This window comes from Pan troglodytes, chromosome 4 (assembly GCF_028858775.2).
Source record: "Pan troglodytes isolate AG18354 chromosome 4, NHGRI_mPanTro3-v2.0_pri, whole genome shotgun sequence".
Taxonomy (NCBI): domain Eukaryota; kingdom Metazoa; phylum Chordata; class Mammalia; order Primates; family Hominidae; genus Pan; species Pan troglodytes.
In genome coordinates this window covers 103,487,576-103,502,767 of record NC_072402.2, presented here as the reverse complement: position 1 = coordinate 103,502,767, position 15,192 = coordinate 103,487,576, and positions in this window count along the sequence as shown.

Genomic DNA, 15,192 nt, shown 5'->3' with positions numbered 1-15,192 from the left:
ACTGGTATTGTCTGCAACTAACAGCCTGGTGTCCACTCGTGGGTTTCTATGTAGAACACTGTAAATCCATTTGCTAATCCAGAGAGTCTGTTTCAGTTAATTTTTATTGTCCGTATAATTGTCAATATAGTAACAACTACAGATGAGAACAAAACAGGATAGAAATGGAGTATACTTTGAGTACAATCTTAATTGAGGTCTTCCTTGTTATGGGAACTGTGAAAAAAAACTTTAGGAGATGATGGAAGTCATGATAGAACTTGCATATCACTCCCAGATAATTTAGGAATAATGTGTATCTCTCCCTATTATTTAGATTTCTCCACCTATGAATATGGTATATGTTTTCATTTATTTATGTCTCCTTTTATGTCCGTAACTAAAGTTTTATAATTTTTATGTTTTATAATTTTCTAAATAAATAGAGTATGCATATGTGTACTATCTTCTAGTTTACATTGCTATTTTATATGGGATTTAAAAAATTAACTTTGTTACTTATGTTTTTAGTATTTGCAGTACTATTGAAATCTGTGTATGAATTATATTCTTTAAGTTTAAAATTTTTTTTGAATTTTGATTTGTGGTTTGATCAGTGAATAATAAACATTTGATTTCATTTCTTTTCAACCCATAAGTATCACCTATGTTTACCCTATATTATTTTACTATGATTCTTATTTAAATATTAAATATAATCACAACAAATATGATTTTCTGTCCTTTTAATTTATATACAGAAACTCTACCTGTTTCACTATTAAGTATAAGGCTTGGATAGATTTTGGAAAATAACCATTACCTATTTAAGGAAGTTCTCTTTTGGTCTTAGTGTTTTAATACATTTTGTCATAAAAGAGTTTTTGGATATAAGAAAGTTTTACAACTTTTGTGGGCTTTTTTATTTCTTTAACTTAACATAATGGCTGACAAATATAGATTTTTCTGTTTTAAGTTATTTATGAAATTGTGGAATCAATTCTACTTGGTCATGATAGTTCTTCTTTCTCAATGATTATAACATGGCCAGCTAAGAGGATTTTCTATTTTTATACTTGAAATGATTGCTAATTAATCCACAGAACATTTTCTTATGCTAAATATCTGGACTTTGTCATGATCAACCCTAAATATATCTCTAACTCCATAGAAGCAATCATGTGGAAAGCCTATTTTTGTCTTTCTGAGGTTCTGCCATTTTTTAGACCAGGGGTTGGCAAACTTTTTCTGTAAGGCCCACATAGTGAATATTTTAAGCTTTGAAAACCATATGGTTCTTGTCCCAAATACATAAGTCGGCTGTTATATCACAAAAGCAGCCACAGACAATATGTTACATGAGTGTAACTATGTTTCAGAAATAATTTATTATGGACACTGAAACAAAGGTTGACAGAATTGAAAGGAGAACTAGACAGTAATAGTTGGCTGTTTCAATACCCCACTATCAATAATGGATAGAACCTCTCCATAGAACATCAATAAGGAAATTGAAGACTTAACACTACAAACCAACTATACCTAACAGACATACAGAATATTCCACACAACAACAGAATAATATATATTTATCTCAAGTGCACAAACATTAGGCCATACAACAATTCTTGATAGATTTTAAAAGATCAAAATCACAAAAAGTATTTTTTTCAATCACAATGAAATGAAATTAGTAATCAAAAGCAGAAGGAAGATTGGAGAATCAGGTGGAAATTAAACAACATACTTTTAAGCTATAGGTCAAAGAATGAATCAGTGGAGCAATTTGAAAATATTTTGAGATGAATGAAAACAAAACCACAAGATAACAAAATTATGGAATGTAGGAAAAGCAGTGCTCACAAAGAAATTTATAGCTGTAAATGCCTATAGAAAAGTAAAAAGTACTCAAATCAGTAACCTAGTTTTATACCTTAAGAAACTAGAAAAAGAGGAGAAAACTAAACCCAAAACAAGCAAAATGAAAAAATTAGAATGGGGATAAACAAAATAGAAACTAGAAAAATAATAGAATCAATAAACCAAAAGTTTATTTATTGAAAAGGTCATCAAAATTGATAAGTCCTTAGCTAGACTAAGAAAAATGAGTGAAGATACATAACTCAAATTAGAAATTAAAGCAGGGGCCGGGCACGGTGGCTCACGTGTAATCCCAGCACTTTGGGAGGCAGAGATGGGTGGATCACCTGAGGTCAGGAGTTTGAGACCAGCCTAGCCAACATGACGAAACCCCATCTCTACTAAAAATACAAAAATTAGCTGGATGTGGTGGCAGCAACCTGTAATCTCAGCTACTTGGAGGCTGAGGTGGGAGAATTGCTTGAACTATGAGGCAGAGGTTGCAGTGAGCAGAGATTGTGCCACTGCACCACTCCAGCCTGGGCGACAGAGTAAGACTCTGTCTCAAAAGAAATGAAAGCAGGGCCATTACTAGTGAACTTACAGAAACTAAAAAAAATGATAAGGAAATTGCCTTACAATACTTTTATATATTGTGCTTTTTTGTATGTGCAATATGACTGCACATATGAAAATTAGATTATCCACACAAAATTGAAAAATTTGTAGAAACACATAAATTACCAAATCTGACTCAAGAAGAAATAGAAAATCAAAATGGGCCTATAATAAGGAAAGCAATTAAATAAGCCATCAAACATCTCACTCTCACAACAACAACAAAAAGTTTATGACCTGACTTAGTGATGACTTCACTTATTGATAAATTCTTCCAAACAAAAAAGAAGAATCAACACCAATCCTATTCAAGCTGTTCCAAAACATGGAAAAGGAGGGGGCACTTTCTAACACATTCTATGAGTCCAGCATTGCCATGATACCACAGAAAGATTTTACAGGAAAAGAAAACTACAATCAATATCCCTTATTAATACAGACATAACAATCCTCAACAGAATAATAGCAAATCAAATTTAAGAGCACATTAAAAGAATGACACATGCTGAAAATGTGTGATTTACCTCATGAACGCGATGATGATCAACATAAGAAAATCAATGCACCACAACACTAGGACAAAGGGGAAAAAATCCCATCTCAATAGATGCAGAAAAAACATTTGACAAAATTTAATATCCCTTATGATGGAACCTCTCAACAAACTAGGAATAGAAGGGAGTTTCCTTAACATGATAGAGTGTGTTTATAAAAAACCTATAGCTAATATCATACTCAATGACGAAAAGAATGAAAGGCTTTTTCTACAATCAAAAACAAGATAAGGATGACCAAGTTTACCACTGCTGTTTCACAGCGTATTGAAACTCCTAGCCAGAGAAAAATAGGCAAGAAAAATAAAAAAACTATCCACATTGGGAAAAGAGAAGTAAAACTATCTCTATTCTTAGATGAAATGATTTTATAGAGAGAATATTCCATAAAATAGACACACACACACACACACACAAACACACAAGCTCACATGCACAAACTACTAGGGGTAATAAGCAAATCCAGCAGTTGCAAGGTACATAGTATAATGATTAAAAATTCTATTTACAATAGTATCCAAAATTACAAAATTTCTGGGGATAAATTTAACAAAGGAAATGAAAGACTTGCACGCTAAAAGCTACAAAACATTGTTGAAATAAATTAAACAAGACCTAATGAAAGAACCACCCATGTTCATGAACTAGATCTGATATTATTACGATGACAGTATCCCCCAAACTGATGTACAGATTTACTGCAATCCTTTTCAAAATTTTAATAGTGTTTTTTTCAGAAGTAGAAAAGATGATCCCCACATACATATGGATTACAAGGGGCTTCATATAACAAAAACAATATTAAAATGAAAAACATAATTACTTAAAATGACTTACCATAATAAATCACCCATTACAAAGAAAAATAACAGTAAGTATGCAGATTAACAAAATGTAAAAGAACACTGTACTTGTACAAAACCTAATAGATTGTAAAATATCTTTAAATAATTACTCCGTAATTCTAACTTGTCACTAGGCAATTATTTAAGGAAGAAAATTTTAAGGAAGAAAAATGATCCCAAGGAACACCCAGACACATATGGATTGGTAAATTATGTTAAACATTAAATGACATATTATTTCATTAATATATTATTTCAAATTTTATATAATTATGTACACTTTAATTTATGAGTGACATTCAATGCTGATACTAAACTTTAAATGACATATTATTTCATTAAGATATTATTTCAAATTTTATATAATTATGTTCACTCTAATTTATGAGTGACATTCAATGCTGATACTAAACTTTAAATGTCATACTATTTCATTAAAATATTATTTAAAACTTTACATAATTATGTACACTATTTTATGAGTGACATTCAGTGCTAATACTAAAACCTGACACAGACCCCTGACATAGAAAATAAATAAATTGTACATATAAATATAGATGTCAAAATATTTAATCCAAAAATATATTAAATATCCCATTACTTACATAGAGATTATGATATCATTTATTATATTCATTGAAGGAATAGTATTATTTCATAAATTAAATAGCATATCATATATTATTATATTCATTGAAGGAATAGTATTATTTGATAAATTAAATTTATAAATTAAAATAAAATATAACAAACATATATGGTCTCATACACACTATTTGATATTTTTATTCACTTTTCTGAAACTTCATGTGAGCTTGTGACTTTCAGGGTACTTTTCAAAAATTTGAGTGAAATTTCATAGTTATTTTCACAAAGGTTGTTGATGTTCATTAATCATAGTATTCTATAAACTTAATATTGATTTGATTATTATTGCTTGAATATTAATAACTATCAACTTTTTAATATCTGTTGTCTCTGGCCAATTTAGTAAACATTCAATACATCTATAATCTTTGTAATCTAATTGCTCCTTTTAGTGTTGTTATTTAAATGTATTTTCAAGGGTGAATAATATATCTCTCTCCTTATGATGATCAGACACTATATTCTGTGTCCTTATTACTGAATTGTCTGTATTTCTAAGTAATGTAAAGCAACACGAAAGTAATATATTACAATTTTTGATGTTATGTGAATGCCTCTATTGTTCACCATTTAGTTGTTAATGCTCACACCCCTTTTCTCAGTTTATCAGTACTCTGTGCAGGAGTTTATTCAGTATCTTTTCAGAATATCTCAAAATAATTTTGTACTTTATTGTACTTACTGAAATTGAAATTATGTCTGTATATACGATTTTTTAAAAAATCAGTAAGAATAATGCTGGATGTGGCATAAAACAAACTCCAACGTTTCAGTAGATGTGTGCAAGAGAGGTTTATATTTTATTCGCATAGTAGTCCAATATTGTTTTTCTTGTTCAACAAGCTGTTTTCTTTTATGTGGTGAAACAGGGAACCAGAATCCTTCTACTTTGGCTTTCACTAGGCTCTCCTTTTAACTAAAAGCATGCCTTAGTTATACATGTCACATCTATTCTCATAACAAGAATTCGTTACGTGGTCCTACCTACATTCAAAGGAGATGGGAATGGGATAAGGTATGGAAAATACAGTCCCTGGATAGGCAGATTCTTCTCAGCAGCAACTTTTTATAAATAAATTAAAACATGGATAGCTAACAATTATCTCTACAAAAGTGACTGCCTGTCATTGCTGAAGCTATTTCTTTTAGCATCAGATTCATTCCTACCTTAATACGTCTTTCAAACAGAACATCACATAATTTGAGTGGTACTCAAAAACAAAATAACCACAATTTGCTCTGGTATTGTATTGATAACATTTTTGTGAGATTTTCAACACAATATTTTCAGTGCCAGAGCAAGGGCAGAATCATTAAAGACATAATAAATACTTTTTAGCTAGTATTAAATGTAGTTGATCTAGACAAGAAATAACATCTTTGGTTATTGAGTGACATAATGCTCTTACATGTTATTCATTTTGCATAAACCAACTACTATCTTACCTTCACTGTTTATAAATCTTCATTAGTCTTAAATTCAAATAGCATTGATATTTTTTACATAAAAAATCGATGCCTATTTCTTATAAAACAAAGCTCTGAATGAGTAAAATCATTTTGTATCATTTCAGTTGCTTTCTCTGTTGTAATAGACTAGGAAGATGAACCATGTAAATTTGCATATAGATGAACTAAAATAGTTTCAGACACCTCTATGAGTATATTGTGAAGACAGAGCGAAAGTGAAACATTTAGATTCTGGCAAATTTACCTTTGAGTATTTGAGACCTACTACTACTATGATATTTAAATAAAATAGTGGTCTTCAAACCTGGAACACAATTGCCTGACAACAGGCCTATCAACTCTAGGTGGTCCGAAAAATATGGACTTTGATGAGATTTATAAATATAAACTTTGATTTTTTTATTCTCAAAGGACAAATTTGCCTCGGGTATTATATACTTGCAGTGATGATCTATTTAATATCTTACTTTTAAATTGCTGCTTGTATCTGATTGTAAAAGCAAATTACTCACGTAAAAGTGAATATGAAGATTGAAGAAAACACAGTATGACAGCTATGTTAATAATTAAAATTCCAAGCCCTTCAGTAGGTGATTATTGATTTCTAAACCATTGAATATAATGGAGCCCAGGATGATTCATTTCTTAAGAAAGAAAGAGGGAAATGGAATGAAAATCAATGAGATATTTTAGTGACTACCGTATATGTACATATTTGCTAGCCCTGGAAGGAAACTGAAATTTTTCTGTATCTTTCTTGGCCTTAAGTAATTGAAAAGGTTTGAAATAAATAAGTTTAGAATATCTGAAATGTTACAACTTGATTCTATATTTCTGTACTACATTTTCGGTGTCTAATATCATTATTTATAGAAAACAGAAGATAGAGAAATGAAGAAAGGATGTAGTAGTCAATGAAGGGACCTTAAAGAACAGTGAAAAAGATAAGTGGGTGAACTTTTCAAAGAAAAAAGGAAGTCCATGGATTTTACTTTTTCAAAGATGTAGATGAAGATTTTACTTTTTCAAAGATGTACATGGTGTATTGCCAGATTACTTTCAGCGTGAATTGCATCTGAAGATAGAAATCTGGAAGGAGTGGAAGATTAAGTTGAGATCTGTAAGAGAGTGTCAGATAGCAAAAGGTTCTTTTTTGCATTTTAATTTTTATTATGACAATAATATGCATATTAATTGCACAAAACTGTGGAAAATGGAAGCACAAGTAGTGCTATAAAAATCATTTCTAGTCACATCATAAGTATATTATTTTGGTGATTCTCAAACATCATAAAATATTTTTTAGGCCGGGCGCAGTGGCTCATGCCTGTAATCCCAGCACTTTGAGAGGCTGAGGTGGACGGATCATGAGGTCATGAGATCGAGACCATCCTGGCTAACACAGTGAAACCCCATCTCTACTAAAAATACAAAAAAAATTAGCCGGGTATGGTGGCGGGAGCCTGTAGTCCCAGCTACTTGGGAGGCTGGGGCAGGAGAATGACATGAACCCGGGAGGCAGAGCTTGCAGTGAGCCGAGATAGCACCACTGCACTCCAGCCTGGACAACAGAGTGAGACTCCGTCTCTCTCTCTCTCTCTCTCTCTCTCTCTCTCTATATATATATATATATATGTGTGTGTGTGTGTGTGTGTGTGTGTGTATTCATATATATATATAAATATATATATATTCCTCTGCCTTCCTCTGCCTCTCCCTTCTCCACTCTCCCTCTACCTTTTTCTCTCTCTCTTTTCTTCCTTCTAGCCATTCTAATATAATGTTAAAAATATTTTTCTCCAATTTATATTGTTTTATTTATTTGGGTAGTCTTTGGAAAATAATAACTAGACAAGATATCTTGCATTGCAGTGGACCCTAAGAACCAATAGAATGACAGGGGCATACGGGATGAATTGGAGGGAGCAAGGGACCACAAGTAGGGATATAAATGAAGCCTGGGTAAATCACAAACGAGGGGCAAACTTTGTCTTGGTTTTTCTTTCCCATGCCTCTGACTGAATTTTATCTTTAATTTCAGGCTTTTAGTATTTTTAAGATGAGTGTAGGTATATCTACAAAAACAGATTCTACACAAAAATTAGAGGAAACTGATAATAAACACTCAACTAAAAAGCTACATTCTAAATGTACTAGGTTAGTTCCCAGGGACTGCACAATATTCTTCATTTCTCGATATGTAATTGGAATATACAACTGATTCCATTTATATTGTCACTTTTTTTTTAATTGGCACCTTCTGTTCTAATGGCCCTTCAATACAACATTTAAAATGAAATATCAAGTATTCCAACAGAAAATGAATGTGAAAAAATAACAAATTATGGGGAAAATGTACTTTCATTGAATGTCCACAAATACAGTTATGACATTCATTACCTAGACTCTGTTTCTCTAATAAATTCTCTGCTATTAAACTCCATTCAATCTTGTTTCATAAGAGTAAAATGGAAGATAGTATTTGTAAAAGGGTTCTTTCTGATGTCCAGATGCGTGTGATTTTTATCAAGCCTAACAAATCTTCATAGGCTTGAAGGTATCTATATGTAGAAATTCCACATACACCCCAAATATATTGTTCTGTAGGGTCAGTTAACCATATCAGGTTCATCCTATACCAATGATTAATTCTGAACTTTAAAGTAGATTTTGTATAGACATCTTTAATTATTTGTATAGACCAACCTACTTTTGAATTTTCTTAATTTCTATATTAAAGTATTAACACAGTATTAAAATATTAACACAGGTAACAAAAATGAATAATTCCATTTTGATCAAAAGGCATGAATAGGCAGGAGAATAGGTAATTTGTCAATATCTCTTCTGCCTAGGGAATGGTCATTTGGAAATATGAAGAAATAACCTTTCTCCTGGTTAACTTGTTGAAGAATTATTTCTATGGAATCATTTTTCTTAGACCTTGAAATATTTATTTGCATGTGTAACTTTCACACTTTCATTGTTTAATTTTCCTCCTACGTATTACAGGTAATCAGATACCTCTGACTGAAAAGACACTTTCTTCGTGGAACCTCCTCTTTCATCACTCAAGTGTCTGATTCTCATAAAATTTGCATTTATTTGAAAAATCTATGGCTCAGAAAAACTTTGACAGCCAATTCTTTAAGTACATCTTATAATTTATTCAGTGGGGTGGAATTGGGACTTAGGGCAAATGCATTTAAAATTTCTATGTAAAATATGTTTACTTTTCCACACAGAAAAGCTACTTGTTTCCTTTCCATTTTATGTCAAGTGTAAATCTTCCAAGGATATGATATTATTTTATCTGGTTCTTTTTTACAACCCAATTTGCTTCATTACACAGTAAGAAACATGATTCCGATATTCAGAGTAGAAAAAGAGTTCACATTCCTGGTTACCACTACTGAATGTGTGACTTGGGGAGGAAGAAAGAAACACACAAACTCACTTCAAGTTGAATTAATATTTCTTGCCAAGTTGAATTAGTATTTATTTCTTATTGGGAATAAGAAACTCTTCTTTTTACAGGAGTATCACAACAATTATTCCATTAATTTTTGTATCCTGGTGGAAAAGTACCACCTATGAGTAATCTGATAGTCACTGTTAACCAATAATGATGCTCTGAAGTTTGGATTCTCCATTTTTCTTTCTGACATACATACTACCACACTACTCCCTCTATACACACTACTTTTTACTAAACAAAGCTCATATATATATATATATATATATATATATATATATATATACTTTAAGTTTTAGGGTACATGTGCACAACGTGCAGGTTTGTTACATATGTATACATGTGCCATGTTGGTGTGCTGCACCCAGTAACTCATCATTTAACATTAGGTATATCTCCTAATGCTATCCCTCCCCCCTACCCCCCACCCCACAACAGGCCCCGGTGTGTGATGTTCCCCTTCCTGTGTCCATGCGTTCTCATTGTTCAATTCTCACCTATGAGTGAGAACATGCGGTGTTTGGTTTTTTGTCCTTGGGATAGTTTGCTGAGAATGATGGTTTCCAGCTTCATCCATGTCCCTACAAAGGACACGAACTCATCATTTTTTATGGCTGCATACATAGCTCTTTAACAATAGTTTTTTTTCCTGTTTCCTATTTTACATAGTTCCTAACCTTTGTTTCTTTATTAATTTTACCATTTTCCCTTTTAGAAAAAAAATGCAGCTCGCTACCAGGTCGCATTTAATTTTACATAAACACTCTCTTTGAGGTTGAAGCAAACCTGACTGATTTTCATTGTGAAAATAAAATATAAAAACTGTTTTCAGAGTTATTTGTAAACAGGGCTAGCATCAGAATCCTCCAAATCATCAGCCTTATCTATTTTGGAAAAATCAGATTCATCAAATGAATCTTCAGCCAACAGCAACTGTGCGAGAATGATGTTAGCATCGCGTGTAGGAATGCTAGGTTTTCTAGGATTTGACATGGTCAGCGATGGAGCATTACTATATTATGTAAATGAAAATACCACTACTAAAAACAGAATACTATAAATAGAATGATATCTTTTGTTTCTAAAGTTAATATACTAGAGCGATGCGAAAATAATAATAGAAGCGAGCTATTTCCTAGCAAAGTTATCTCTAGGTAAACACCGCAGCCACAAGTGCTGCCAGTGAGTATTCTCAGGGCAAACGGAAAGAGGATCAATTAAACAAAAAGTACTATGGCCCTACTGTGTGCCATGCAGTGTTGAATGTTTGGGATACAACGATAAATAAGATGAATAAGAAGGTAAATAATAAACAAAATTCAGCCATAAACTATCCTATTTCCACAATTTCTTTCCTTACTGAATTTTGACTGCATCATGTCCAAAAAAAAAAAAAAAAGGAAAAACAAGAAAAGAAAAATCCACTCTGAAACCAGAATTTTGAATTTTGTCAAACTCTTGACTGGTCCAAACCATTTTCAGCATGGCTATGCAGAGGCCCTGCTTCTGACTCTACCGTAGTCTCCTGAGATTTTACACATCACAATTCCCATGGTAGAACAAAAAAATGAGTGTATTTTCTCACTTTGTCTATTTTATGCCTCATTGCTCCTGGCTTTTGTCCCCCAGAAATTCACTTTCCACCTTTTTAAAAAGTATTCTTCTTCTTCTTCCCCAGGTCAGGAGACACCTCCTCCTGGCATCTTTCATTGAATTCCAGATGGAGACAGGGATTTTTTCCCCTGTGCTTTCATGGCACTTCTTTATATATCTCTCTTTGCATTAATAACTATATCGACATTGCTCATTGATATTTCTGCCTATCACTCTATACTGAAGCTACTTGAGGGCTGGAATCAGTCCTACATCAGCAGCATTTTTATGCCCCCCATCCTTTAGCTCAGGAGCTGGCAAATTATCACAACTACTAAGCTGTGCTGTTGTAGCATCAAAACAGCCATAGGCAGTATGTACATAAATGACCATGGTTATGTTCCAATAAAACTTTATTTACTGTGACAGGCATCAGGCCAGATTTGGCTTGCTGGCCATAGGCTGCCGACCCCTACTCTAGCATGTTGTTAATTACATAGGGTCGAATAAATGTTGTGGAGTGAGTGAAGGAATGACTGAATCTTCCACTTGTTTTTGTTTCTGTGCTTAAATTCTAAATGGATAAAGTGCCTACTACTTGTTCCTTCTAGAATAGGCCTGTTATATAACTTCCTTCTCCACTAGACATTGGCGTCTCATCCTGGATTTCCAGAGAAGTATTTGGAGCACTTTCCCTTGTTAACAAGTTTCTTAGTATCTGTTGCCTGTGTAACAGCATTCTTTTCCATATATCCTGCTTTTTTGTTGACTTTCTGACCATTTGTCATAAAGTCCCTTTATCTCTCTATTGGTAACATCCTATATTGCCCATGATTTAGCAATAGGGACTCGATATCTTCTGTGTGCCTGGCATTGTGAAGCAGAGGTCAGTCAGACATAGTCTCTTCCTCATGCCCCTAAGGTCATATGTGTCAAATAGAATTACAATCAGTTGTGAGGAATGAAAAAACATATTCCTTTCACTTAAACAATCAAGGAGTTTGTTTTCCTCAAACATCAATAACAGTCTGGAATTGTGCCAGCTTACTGACATTTTTAAGGAGTCTAGTTCTTCCAATATTCTGTTTTACCCTCCTGAGGCAAGGCCTTTGTCCTCATGGTCACAAGAGAGCTGCTGAAAATCGAAGCATCGTATCCACATTCCAGAAAGGGAGAAAGAGGCTAGAATACTCATTTATTTCTACACAAGCCTCATGTGTGAAATTTGCATCACATAACCATTCCTAATTGAAAGGCAGATTGGGAAAGAGTGGTAGCACCCTTTCAACTTCTATGTTGAAAGACATCAGGAACAAAGGTTTAAATGGATATTGAGTGAATTTACCTGCAGTATGTGTCACATCATGCAGCCTCTAAATATTGTTTTGCAAGGCTGAATGTTTTCTTAGACTTGCAAATGGTTCTATAATCTCCAGCTTTGACTAAACAGTTTTCAGAATTTTCTTAAACACCATAAAATTTAATGTAAATTCAAACTATTTCATGTGCAAATGATCATTTTGTGTTTCTAGCTCTCCCTTTCTTTAACATCTTCACTGTAAAATCTCTTGACATTGAAACAAATTTCTCCTACTTGATCTAAATATTAGTACATTTTGTGATAAAACTCTACATGGAGGAAAGTATGTTATAATATTTGATATTTGAAGAGCAATTTATATTTTCAGAGTACTTTAAAATCACGTATCCATTAATCTTATTTGAATATTATATTGACCCACTTTTCCTTTCATTATGGATAAAAGGCTTTTAGTAGAGAACTGCAGTAATTGAATGTTATAGTTAAGGAGATGAAACATTTCACATTCACTTTTCTATAATAAAATCTATTGAAAAATAACATGGTTGGGATAAAGCAGAAGAAGCTAAAGGGCAAAGGGAAATTTTATTTTCTTTTAGGATTAGAACACTATCCTTTCTATGATCTGCACAGATATTTTAAAATTTCTGTCTTGGAGATTTTATTTTAGCTCTATACAGATGTATACAAATTTAATGTTTAGAAAGGACTCATGAGATGGGGAATAATAAATAAATGCTAAGCAATATCCCTTCACTTTCAAGAAAGTTATCAAAGATGCTTGCAATTTATTATAAAAAATCTCAATGATAATTTATAATAAATCCATTTAACTAGTAAAGTTAAAATTGTATTTCAGAGAAGAGCACGTTTTCAATTTTTTTGTAATAACAAATATAACATTGTGCATTGTTTAATCTGTGTAAACTCCAAAACCTACAAATAACATGTGAATATATATGATGCTCAGTATCCAAAGGTTCCCCTCTTCCTTAGTAAAATTTTAAAAATTCCCTCCTTTTTTGAATCTCTCCTTCCTTGTTCTACCCAGTTTTTTTTAATTATAGAGTTAGCCTGTGACCTCGAATCAACCTCTTGTCTAAATGAAAAATAATCTCTGAAAATTAGATCTCTGATTGTTCCTTTAGATTGTTGCAATCAACTTTGGTATTAATAAAACAAGCTTCTCAGTAAGATTTAGTGGACTTGAAATTAATCTCCATCATTAGTTGATCTCTTTATAAATTTTGAAATAATTTTACACTTAAAGAAAAGTTTCACAAATACACTTCACTAGCTTCCCCTTATATTGGCATGCTGCAAAATTATAGTATAGAGGCATAACTCATTTAATAGCACTTCACAGATAATGCATTTCTTTTTTACAAATTGAATGCTTATGGCAACCCTATGTCAAGCAAGTCTATCAGTGTCATTTTTCTAACAGCATGTACTCACTTCATGTCTGGGTCATATTTTGTTAATACTCACAATATTTCAAACTTTATTATTATAACTGTTATGGTGATCTATGATTAGTGATCTCTGATGGTACTCTAGTAATTGTTTAGAGGTGCCATGAACCGCGACCATATAAGACGAATAACTTAATAGATAAATGTGTTCTGACTGCTCTAATGGCTAGACATTGCCCCACCTCTCTCCCTGTAATCTGGCCACCATATTCCTGGAGACACAACAGTACTGAAATTAGGCCAATTAAAGATTATCCAACAGCCTCTAAGTGTTTAAGTGAAAAGAGAGTCACACATCTCTCGCTTTAAATCAAAAGTTAGAAACGATAAAGCTTAGTGAAGAAGGCATGTCAAAAAATGAGATAGGCCAAAAGCTAGGTTCCTGATGCCAGTTAGCCATGTGTGAATGCAAAGAAAACGTTATTGAAGTATATTAAAAATGCTACTCCAGTGAACACATGAATGACAAGAAAGTGAAATAGTATTATTGCTCATTTGGAAAAAGTTTGAGTGGTCTACAAAGAAGGTCAAGCTGATATGGGGCAGGCGAGCCCCAAAGTGGGCCTTAGGCCATGAATATTCTTGGTTTTGCCCAGGAAAGAATTCAAGGACAAGCTGGAGGGAGAAGAATCAGCTTTATTAAAGCAGTATTGTTACAGTTCCTATGGTTACAGTTTCGTGACTGCTCCTGCAGAACAGTGCTAACCCACAGGCAGAGAGTAGAAGCTCAGGGCCGTTTTGCAGTGACATTTATAGCCATTTTTAATAATATGTAGATTAAGGGGCAGTTTATGCAGCAATCTCCATGGAAGGGGTAGTAACTTTTGGGTCATCATGTCATTGCCATGGAAAGGGGCAGTAACCATTGCCATGGCACTGGTAAACTGACATGGCACACTGGTGGATGTGTCTTATGGAAAACTGCTTCTGCTCCAGACCTGTTTTAGCTAGTCTTCAGTTTGGTCCAGTATCAGAGCCCCACCTCTGGAGTTGAGTCCCACCTCCCATATAATTCCACTGTTAGAGATTAGATATTCCTCCTCAAACTTAGGGGTCTATTAAAGGGTGGAGGTCTGTCTTCTGTAACTGCTTTCTGCTGAGCTTATGGGCATAGACCCTGCCTAGCACTGGAGAAGTAAAAATCTCTGGATACCTGATATAAAGGGCTCAGAAGCAGGATACATTTATTCTCCAAGTCAGTAGATGGGATGGGTTGGAAGACTTGTACCAGGATTGTCTTTACCTGGAACTATTGTAGCCTAAAAGACACAGATTTTACTAAGAGGTTAAACAAGCAAGGGGCCCAAATTTAGTAACAACAAAATAGCTATCAAAAGGTCCTAGGAGAGGA